General features: G+C 47.0%; 1 pseudogene across 1 annotated transcript in view; it reads left to right on the top strand.

The window, feature by feature from the left end:
• Nucleotides 1-3,913: 3,913 nt before the first annotated feature.
• Nucleotides 3,914-11,646, top strand: part of LOC149438957 (uncharacterized) — an 18,739-nt pseudogene continuing 11,006 nt past the window's right edge. Inside the window, exons 1-2 of the transcript XR_016307886.1 lie at nucleotides 3,914-4,067; nucleotides 10,922-10,949. The product of XR_016307886.1 is annotated as an uncharacterized LOC149438957 (transcript). The remainder of the gene's footprint in view (nucleotides 4,068-10,921; nucleotides 10,950-11,646) is intronic.

Consider the following 11,646-nt stretch of genomic DNA (forward strand, 5'->3'; position numbering starts at 1 on the left):
CTGATCCCTGCACTCTGCATTACATACTACTGATCCCTGCACTCTGCATTACATACTACTGATCCCTGCACTCTGCATTACTTACTACTGATCCCTGCACTCTGCATTACATACTACTGATCCCTGCACTCTGCATTACACACTACTGATCCCTGCACTCTGCATTACTTACTACTGATCCCTGCACTCTGCATTACCTACTACTGATCCCTGCACTCTGCATTACTTACTACTGATCCCTGCACTCTGCATTACATACTCCTGATCCCTGCACTCTGCATTACACACCACTGATCCCTGCACTCTGCATTACACACCACTGATCCCTGCACTCTGCATTACACACCACTGATCCCTGCACTCTGCATTACATACTCCTGATCCCTGCACTCTGCATTACACACTACTGATCCCTGCACTCTGCATTACATACTCCTGATCCCTGTACTCTGCATTACACACTACTGATCCCTGCACTCTGCATTACACACTACTGATCTCTGCACTCTGCATTACTTACTACTGATCCCTGCACTCTGCATTACATACTCCTGATCCCTGCACTCTGCATTACATACCACTGATCCCTGCACTCTGCATTACATACTCCTGATCCCTGCACTCTGCATTACATACCACTGATCCCTGCACTCTGCATTACATACCACTGATCCCTGCACTCTGCATTACTTACTACTGATCCCTGCACTCTGCATTACTTACTACTGATCCCTGCACTCTGCATTACCTACTACTGATCCCTGCACTCTGCATTACTTACTACTGATCCCTGCACTCTGCATTACATACTCCTGATCCCTGCACTCTGCATTACACACCACTGATCCCTGCACTCTGCATTACACACCACTGATCCCTGCACTCTGCATTACACACCACTGATCCCTGCACTCTGCATTACACACCACTGACCCCTGCACTCTGCATTACTTACTACAGATCCCTGCACTCTGCATTACATACTCCTGATCCCTGCACTCTGCATTACACACCACTGATCCCTGCCATCTGCATTACACATTACTGATCCCTGCACTCTGCATTACACACTCCTGATCCCTGCACTCTGCATTACACACTCCTGACCCCTGTACTCTGCATTACACACTCCTGATCCCTGCACTCTGCATTACACACTACTGATCCCTGCACTCTGCATTACATACCACTGATCCCTGCACTCTGCATTACACACTACTGATCCCTGCACTCTGCATTACTTACTACTGATCCCTGCACTCTGCATTACACACTACCGATCCCTGCACTCTGCATTACATACTCCTGATCCCTGCACTCTGCATTACACACTACTGATCCCTGCACTCTGCATTACATACTCCTGATCCCTGCACTCTGCATTACACACTCCTGATCCCTGCACTCTGCATTACACACTACTGATCCCTGCACTCTGCATTACACACTCCTGATCCCTGCACTCTGCATTACATACTACTGATCCCTGCACTCTGCATTACTTACTACTGATCCCTGCACTCTGTATTACACACTACTGATCCCTGCACTCTGCATTACATACTCCTGATCCCTGCACTCTGCATTACATTCCGCTGATCCCTGCACTATGCATTACATACCGCTGATCCCTGCACTCTGCATTACATACTACTGATCCCTGCACTCTGCATTACATACCACTGATCCCTGCACTCTGCATTACATACTACTGACCCCTGCACTCTGCATTACACACTCCTGATCCCTGCACTCTGCATTACACACCACTGATCCCTGCACTCTGCATTACACACTACTGATCCCTGCACTCTGCATTACACACTACTGATCCCTGCACTCTGCATTACATACTACTGATCCCTGCACTCTGCATTACTTACTACTGATCCCTGCACTCTGTATTACACACTACTGATCCCTGCACTCTGCATTACATACTCCTGATCCCTGCACTCTGCATTACATTCCGCTGATCCCTGCACTATGCATTACATACCGCTGATCCCTGCACTCTGCATTACATACTACTGATCTCTGCACTCTGCATTACATACCACTGATCCCTGCACTCTGCGTTACATACTACTGACCCCTGCACTCTGCATTACACACCACTGATCCCTGCACTCTGCATTACATACTACTGATCCCTGCACTCTGCATTACACACTACTGACCCCTGCACTCTGCATTACATACTCCTGATCCCTGCACTCTGCATTACACACCACTGACCCCTGCACTCTGCATTACTTACTACAGATCCCTGCACTCTGCATTACATACTCCTGATCCCTGCACTCTGCATTACACACCACTGATCCCTGCCATCTGCATTACACATTACTGATCCCTGTACTCTGCATTACATACTCCTGATCACTGCACTCTGCATTACACACTACTGATCCCTGCACTCTGCATTACACACTACTGATCCCTGCACTCTGCATTACATACTACTGATCCCTGCACTCTGCATTACATACTACTGATCCCTGCACTCTGCATTACACATTACTGATCCCTGTACTCTGCATTACATACTCCTGATCCCTGCACTCTGCATTACACACCACTGATCCCTGCACTATGCATTACACACTACTGATCCCTGCACTCTGCATTACATACCACTGATCCCTGCACTCTGCATTACTTACTACTGATCCCTGCACTCTGCATTACACACTACTGATCCCTGCACTCTGCATTACTTACTACTGATCCCTGCACTCTGCATTACACACTACTGATCCCTGCACTCTGCATTACATACTACTGATCCCTGCACTCTGCATTACTTACTACTGATCCCTGCACTCTGTATTACATACCCCTGATCCCTGCACTCTGCATTACATACTCCTGATCCCTGCACTCTGCATTACATTCCGCTGATCCCTGCACTCTGCATTACATACCACTGATCCCTGCACTCTGCATTACATACCACTGATCCCTGCACTCTGCATTACATACTACTGATCCCTGCACTCTGCATTACACACTACTGACCCCTGCACTCTGCATTACATACCACTGATCCCTGCACTCTGCATTACATACCACTGATCCCTGCACTCTGCATTACATACCACTGATCCCTGCACTCTGCATTACATACTACTGATCCCTGCACTCTGCATTACACACTACTGACCCCTGCACTCTGCATTACATACTCCTGATCCCTGCACTCTGCATTACATACCACTGATCCCTGCACTCTGCATTACACACCACTGATCCCTGCACTCTGCATTACATACTACTGATCCCTGCACTCTGCATTACATACTCCTGATCCCTGCACTCTGCATTACATACTACTGATCCCTGCACTCTGCATTACATACTCCTGATCCCTGCACTCTGCATTACATACCACTGATCCCTGCACTCTGCATTACATACCACTGATCTCTGCACTCTGCATTACTGACTTCTGATCCCTGCACTCTGCATTACATAATACTGATCCCTGCACTCTGCATTACATACTCCTGATCCCTGCACTCTGCATTACATACTCCTGATCCCTGCACTCTGCATTACATACTCCTGATCCCTGCACTCTGCATTACATACCACTGATCCCTGCACTCTGCATTACATACTCCTGATCCCTGCACTCTGCATTACATACCACTGATCCCTGCACTCTGCATTACATACTACTGATCCCTGCACTCTGCATTACATACTACTGATCCCTGCACTCTGCATTACTGATTTCTGAACTCTTGAAACCTTCCTTCCATGTTGGAGGAGATCTTGCTATGTCATCTGTTGGAGGAGTGTGTGCTGCACCCTGGTGATCATTGATCTCCTCCATGCAGTTGGTGGATCTCCTCTCCGGTTTCCTCCCCCGAGTCCATGTCTGCCTGTTGCTGGGTCTGCATTCCTGTAGCAGTGAGCGGGTGCTGGGTGTGACTGTCATTCAGCCTTTGAACCTGGGCTGGGTGATGGTAGAAAGCTTCCTCTTCCTGGGAGGATCCCTTTCTCTCTCTCTCGGCTCGGAGACCCCCGGCTGCACTGAGACGACCACAATCCGCCTAGAGGTACGTCTGACCGTCTACGCCGATGGCGGATCGCTGCCGGCAAACTTCACCGCCACTTCGCCACACTTTCCGCCTGACGTGATCATTCCGTGATCACGCCATCTACTTCTCGCCGAGTTGTCAGAGGCACGGGGACGGTTGTCAGAGAGCTGGACTTTCTTCCGTCGTACTCCTTCCCACCTCCCCGCCTGTCCTCTGCAGCTGGCGACTTTCATCATCTATAATACAAAGGGGGGGGGGGGGTAACAGCGCGGGGGGCGTCAAGTTCCATCACGTAATACAGCGACTTCGTCCCGGCCCCATATATACTGTGTGTGCGATTATACGGGGTCATATGGCACCAACAGTGTACACGGCGCTGTACAAAATGAAGGCAGTGTGTGTTTGTATGTGTGTGTGCGTATGTATGTCTGTATGTATGTGTGTGCGTGTGTATGTATGTGTGTGCGTGTGTATGTATGTCTGTATGTATGTATGTCTGTATGTATGTGTGTGCGTGTGTATGTCTGTCTGTATGTATGTATGTATGTGTGTCTGTCTGTATGTATGTATGTATGTATGTGTGTGTGTGTCTGTATGTGTGCATATATATATATATATATATATATATATATATATAGATAGATAGATAGATACATGTATATATTTATTTTAACCATCGACAGACTGTCCCACATTGCAAGCCCGGTCACTATGCTTCTCTCCATACAACTTCAAAGCACAGCGACCCCCCCCCAATCCCCAATCCTAGTGCTTCTTTCATTCCAGTAAAGTGAGTTCTGATTGGTTGCTGTGAGCTGTTGCGCTTTGCTGCTGGTACTGTTTGTTCAATAATAACTTGACTTTGATCATCGCTGAGCAAACTGTTGGTGCGATATAAATTCTGTGTCATAATTATGATAATAGTAAAAAAAAAATAATGAATGATAAAAAAAATCTTGTATCACATAATAGTAATAATAACATAGGATCCAAAATGTAGTTTTATTATTATCATGAATATTTTGTATCATATCATATAATAATAGGCAATTTTGTATCGTTGTTGTTAGTTTTATTATTAGGATACAAGATATTCTTATTAAAATCATTGTTGTATCGCATAATAAATCTTGTATCCTAATAATAAAAAAACATTTTGTCTCATTGTTGTTAGTTTTATTAATACTATTATTATTATTAGGATACAAGATATTTTTATTAATATTATTATTGTATCATATAATAAAACCAACAACAACGATACAAAATTATCTATTATTATATGATATGATACAAAATATTCATGATAATAAAAAAACATTTTGTCTCGTTGTTGTTGGTTTTATTATATGATACAATAATAATATTAATAAAAATATCTTGTATCCTAATAATAATAATAGTATTAATAAAACTAACAACAATGAGACAAAATGTTTTTTTATTATTATATGATACAATATCATATCATCATAATAACTAGAAAAGCTCCAATTTCTGGGGAAATTGTGTGAAGTGTTCTTGCCTCCACCATTAGTCTACAACTGGAGTGGGGGGAGTAACTGGGTGGAGTAGTGTTTGTCACTCTGCTGCCTGCTCACAAACCTGGGTTCCTATGGCAACTCACTCTACAGCAAGGGCAGATAAGAGCGGTTAAAAACAAACTGCTCCAACTTGCTCACTTCACTGGCCGTTGCCATCTTCAGACGGTTGTAGTTTAAAAACTATAAATCCTACGTTGAACAGCTTTATATTGTGAGAATCACAAGACCCAGACCTACATTGTGATGCATAGTATGTCTCTGAAATATTACAAATGAAGGCACAGTCTCAGTTTAGAAATTGCCCTTCAAATTTGAGGTGGCTAGAGTGGAGTTTCAATGAATGTCAATGGGCGGCGTGCGTTGCAAACAAATGGTCATATTGTGAAAACTTTCAGGACTATGGCTTAGCCGTGGACATTTTTAGTGGCAGCCGGGATAGCTGAACGTTTTGCTATAAGATTTGTGTAGGTGGGCTGGAAGATGAGGGAGTCATGGCAGTTTAGAAATCATGTTCTGATTTGTCAGCTCACACTCTAGCTTTTGTCAGCTCACACTCTAGCTTTGAACATTCCGCCATTCATTCCTATGGGACCAATTTCACCACAAAAACTGCGATATTTCATTAACCATTTGGCAAAACGTTCCACAAAGTAATAGCGCACCAATCGGGAACAATCCGCACGTTTCCGTATATTACTGTCTGTAGTGTAAGAACTGTGGGAGGAGTTAGGGGGGTAAATTGGCTATAATAAGAATATATATGTGAGATAACAAGAAGTGGTCACCAGGCAACAACACTTAATGATAGTATTAGTAAAACTAAACGATACAAAATTGCCTTTTATTATATTATATGATACAAGATATTCATGATGATCATCATAATACTAGATTTGGTATCATATGTTGTTGTTATTATGTGATACAAGATATTTGTATTATTATTGTATCATATATCATAGTAAAATTAACAACATACGATACAAATGATAGTATTAGTTATCTTGTATCACATAATAATAAAACATTTTGTTACATTTTTATTATTATTCTTAGGATACAAGATTATTAGTATTGATATTATAGGATACAAGATATTAATAATCATACATTTGCTATCATATTATTATACAATACAAGATTATTATTAGATACAATATTAACAATAAACATATCTTGTGTCATAATAATAGTAATAGAGGTAATAATATTAATCATCATAATAATAAAACCACCAACAATGCAACATTTTATTATTATTACTTTTATTATTATGACACAAGATTACAATAATAATATTAATAAACATATCTTGTATCATAATAATAAAAGTAATAGTGGTAATAATAATAAAATGTTGCATTGTTGTTGGTTTTATTATTATTATGATGATTAATATTATTATTACCTCTATTACTATTATTATGACACAAGATATGTTTATTGTTAATATTGTATCTAATAATAATCTTGTATTGTATAATAATATGATAGCAAATGTATGATTATTAATATCTTGTATCCTATAATATCAATACTAATAATCTTGTATCCTAATAATAATAATAACTGTCATTGAGCATATTGACTGTTAAGGCTCATTCACACAGGCGGCCAGAGGGCGGTAAAAATAAGTCGTTGATCCGTTGTTTCACTGCCCCTGAATCTCAATCATTAAATCGAAATTTTAGTCCCCTTTCCTTTGCCCCCCCCCCCCCTCTTCTGCACCTCCATCCTTACTATTCTGGAGCATGTGAAGGGCTGTGCCTGGCCTTCTGGTCCCAACAGAGCCCTGCGGGACACCCGCACATGTGCAGACACAGCACGGTGCGCTCTTCTATACCTGCTCTGTGTTTGCGCATGCACAGGGCTCTGCTGGGACCTGAGGCAGGGGGTAAGAATTGTTCTAGAAAGGGGAGATATAGAGGGGTGCTAGGAGCAGGGGCGGACTGACAACTCATGGGGCCCCCGGGCAATAGGGGATCATGGGGCCCCTGTGTCCTTGCCCAAACTCAAAAAAGCCTATGAAAAAGGTACCAGGGGCATCTCATGGGGCCCCCTACTGACCCCGGGCCCTCGGTCAGTGCCAGAGTTTCCAAATGGTCAGTCCGCCCCTGGCTAGGAGTTGTGATTTGGGGGGATTTGTGTTGGGAGGCAGAATGGGGGGGGGGGAGATGATGCAGTGCATTCTGGTCTAGCCCCCTCCCGCCCAATTCTGACATTGCTGTACCAAGGTCATCAGGTTTGGGGGAGGGGGAGGACTGACTGGTCACATGAGCACTGTGATTGGCTGTCCCAGTGGTCACATGATGGAGAGCCAGTCCCACTGGCTCCTGATCATGAGCAGTGAAGAGTACCTGTCACTCTGATTCCAGGAAGCAGGATCACTCCAGAAATGGAAGGTACATGTGACCTGGAGCTCCCCACCCAAATAACCGGAAAATCCAGCTCCCCGTGTCGGTTCACTGCGATCTCTCCTACAACCATTGTCTATGGAGCCATCCATTCACCTTCTGCTGCACCTCACATGGCCATCCTGATGTTCATCATTGGTGGGGAATAAGTGAAGCAAATCCCTGAGAAGCCTCCGATGGAAGCTGTCATTTCAGGACTCGGGGACTGTGATACCAAATCTACCGAGCTTTATTGCGAGCTGCGCCATTGTACCGGGAGCAGCGCACACGTATGAAGGTTGCTTTATGTCATCACTGGGTCTCTGTGCTTCTCTATGCAATGCAGGCAGATCGTGGCTGGTATTAGGAGCTGGCAGGGGGCTGTACATAGCTTGCTGAAAACATCCCAGCACCCGGCCACAGTACACCTCTCAGGAGTTCTGATGCAAGCAGTGGGAGGAGTTATGCAAATATAAAAAAATCCTTGATGGGTGGGTGTCAGTCTGGAGGAGTGGGCGTTCCTAGGCAGGATGTAAGTAACGCCCACATGTGATGCCGAGCCTCCATGATTGAAAGAACTGAAATCCAATGGATGAAAGGGGCGGGGCCAGTGAAAGTCAGGCTGGGGAGGGAAGTGCTAGATGATGCTGGATGTCCTTCAGCCAGGAATTGAGGCGGAGCTCTGTCTGACTGGCTGCAGCTTCTAATGCACATTGTGAGAAGCTCCCAGTGTGCAGTGACATCAGAGGAAGCCATTCCAGTCAAGGGGAGGAGCCTGTGCACGACTGAAGGGGAGGAGCCACTACACCTGTGCAAGACTGAAGGGGAGGAGTCACTACACCTGTGCAAGTCTGAAGGGGAGGCGTTGCTACACCTGTGCAAGATTGAAGGGGAGGAGCCGCTACACCTGTGCACAACTAAAGGGGAGGAGCCGCTACACCTGTGCCAGACTGAAGGGGAGGAGCCGCTACACCTGTGCCAGACTGAAGGGGAGGAGCCGCTACACCTGTGCCAGACTGAAGGGGAGGAGCCGCTACACCTGTGCCAGACTGAAGGGGAGGAGCCGCTACACCTGTGCCAGACTGAAGGGGAGGAGCCGCTACACCTGTGCCAGACTGAAGGGGAGGAGCCGCTACACCTGTGCCAGACTGAAGGGGAGGAGCCGCTACACCTGTGCCAAACTGAAGGGGAGGAGCCGCTACACCTGTGCCAGACTGAAGGGGAGGAGCCGCTACACCTGTGCAAGACTGAAGGGGAGGAGTCGGTACACCTGTGCGAGGAGCCTGGATATGTAAATGTGGATTGTCCCCGGAGATGGAATGCGGTCGGCACACAGGAACGGGTTCAGCTGGTCGGGTATCTTGTGGACTTCGGTCTCCATTTATAGTAAATAGAAGAGATGAGGAATGAGCCGGATCATTCCTCATCAGTCCCTCTGCCTGCCGCCTACTGACAGCTCACTGCGGATATGATCAGACTGTACATTGTAACTTTGAAGAAGGAAGAGGAATCATTTCCTCAGTCTCCCCTCCCCCAGTGATCAGACTGTACATTGTAACTTCGTAGAAGGAAGAAGAATCATTTCCTCAGTCTCCCCTCCCCCAGTGATCAGACTGTACATTGTAACTTCGTAGAAGGAAGAAGAATCATTTCCTCAGTCTCCCCTCCCCCAGTGATCAGACTGTACATTGTAACTTTGTAACAAGTCACAAGGTGAGAGACTGCAGCAGGGGGCTGATCTGTGTCAGGCATTTCTCAAGAGAGCCAAGAACTGCACAGGCACCAGGATTTACATGATTGCATCATATCCGAGCCGTGCATCATTTATCAATAACGGGGGTTGATAATTTAAGGGGAGGGACCCAAGTCTATACGCCCGCTGTGCCCATTATGAGGGTTCCCACCATCCCTGTGCTGAGTTCCCGGGTCTGTACGCCTGCTGTGCCCATTATGAGGGGTTCCCACCATCCCTGTGCTGAGTTCCCGGGTCTGCACTCCTTCTGTGCCCATTATGAGGGGTTCCCACCATCCCTGTGCTGAGTTCCCGGGTCTGTAATCCCGCTGTGCCCATTATGAGGGGGTCCCATTATCCCTGTGCTGAGTTCCCGGGTCTGTAATCCCGCTGTGCCCATTATGAGGGGTTCCCACCATCCCTGTGCTGAGTTCCCGGGTCTGCACTCCTTCTGTGCCCATTATGAGGGGTTCCCACCATCCCTGTGCTGAGTTCCCGGGTCTGTAATCCCGCTGTGCCCATTATGAGGGGGTCCCATTATCCCTGTGCTGAGTTCCCGGGTCTGTAATCCCGCTGTGCCCATTATGAGGGGTTCCCACCATCCCTGTGCTGAGTTCCCGGGTCTGTAATCCCGCTGTGCCCATTATGAGGGGTTCCCACCATCCCTGTGCTGAGTTCCCGGGTCTGTAATCCCGCTGTGCCCATTATGAGGGGTTCCCACCATCCCTGTGCTGAGTTCCCGGGTCTGTAATCCCGCTGTGCCCATTATGAGGGCTTCCCACCATCCCTGTGCTGAGTTCCCGGGTCTGTACCCCCGCTGTGCCCATTATGAGGGGTTCCCACCATCCCTGTGCTGAGTTCCCAGGTCTGTAATCCCGCTGTGCCCATTATGAGGGGTTCCCACCATCCCTGTGCTGAGTTCCCAGGTCTGTAATCCCGCTGTGCCCATTATGAGGGGTTCCCACCATCCCTGTGCTGAGTTCCCGGGTCTGTACACCCGCTGTGCCCATTATGAGGGGTTCCCACCATCCCTGTGCTGAGTTCCCGGGTCTGTAATCCCGCTGTGCCCATTATGAGGGGTTCCCACCATCCCTGTGTTCCCGGGTCTGTACACCCGCTGTGCCCATCATCATGTCTATTTATTTTGTATTATTGAAATTTACAAACATCACTAACAACATTTCATCTGTTTTTCTCTTTCAGTACAATGTCTGGAGACGATGAATTCTCGGTAAGGCGACATATTTCTGATTGTATCCATTGTTCACAAAGCTCAACAGCTCATTGACATTTACACACACAAGTGACTGAGCGCGGAATCTCCTCCCCCTGCGTGACTGAGCGCGGAATCTCCTCCCCCTGCGTGACTGAGCGCGGAATCTCCTCCCCCTGCGTGACTGAGCGCGGAATCTCCTCCCCCTGCGTGACTGAGCGCGGAATCTCCTCCCCCTCCGTGACTGAGCGCGGAATCTCCTCCCCCTCCGTGACTGAGCGCGGAATCTCCTCCCCCTCCGTGACTGAGCGCGGAATCTCCTCCCCCTGCGTGACTGAGCGCGGATTCTCCTCCCCCTCCATGATTGAGCGTGAAATCTCCTCCCCCTCTGTGACTGAGCGCGGAATCTCCTCCCCCTCCATCTGGCTCCATATTGGGTTTCAGAGTGTCTGAAAGGAAGCAGCTTCTGCTCTGCTGTCTTTAGGAACCCCCCCCCCCATGGTGCTCTGGGAATCCTTTGTCATGGGTGTACCCGGGGGATCCTTTGTCATGGGTGTACCCCGAGAATCCCTTGTCATGGGTGTACCCCGAGAATCCCTTGTCATGGGTGTACCCCGGGAATCCCTTGTCATGGGTGTACCCCGGGGATCCTTTGTGATGGGTGTACCCCGGGGATCCTTTGTGATGGGTGTACCCCGGGGATCCTTTGTGATGG

This window comes from Staurois parvus, unplaced genomic scaffold, assembly GCF_062004578.1.
Source record: "Staurois parvus isolate SC_StPar_1 unplaced genomic scaffold, SC_StPar_1.0 ptg001179l, whole genome shotgun sequence".
Classification (NCBI taxonomy): domain Eukaryota; kingdom Metazoa; phylum Chordata; class Amphibia; order Anura; family Ranidae; genus Staurois; species Staurois parvus.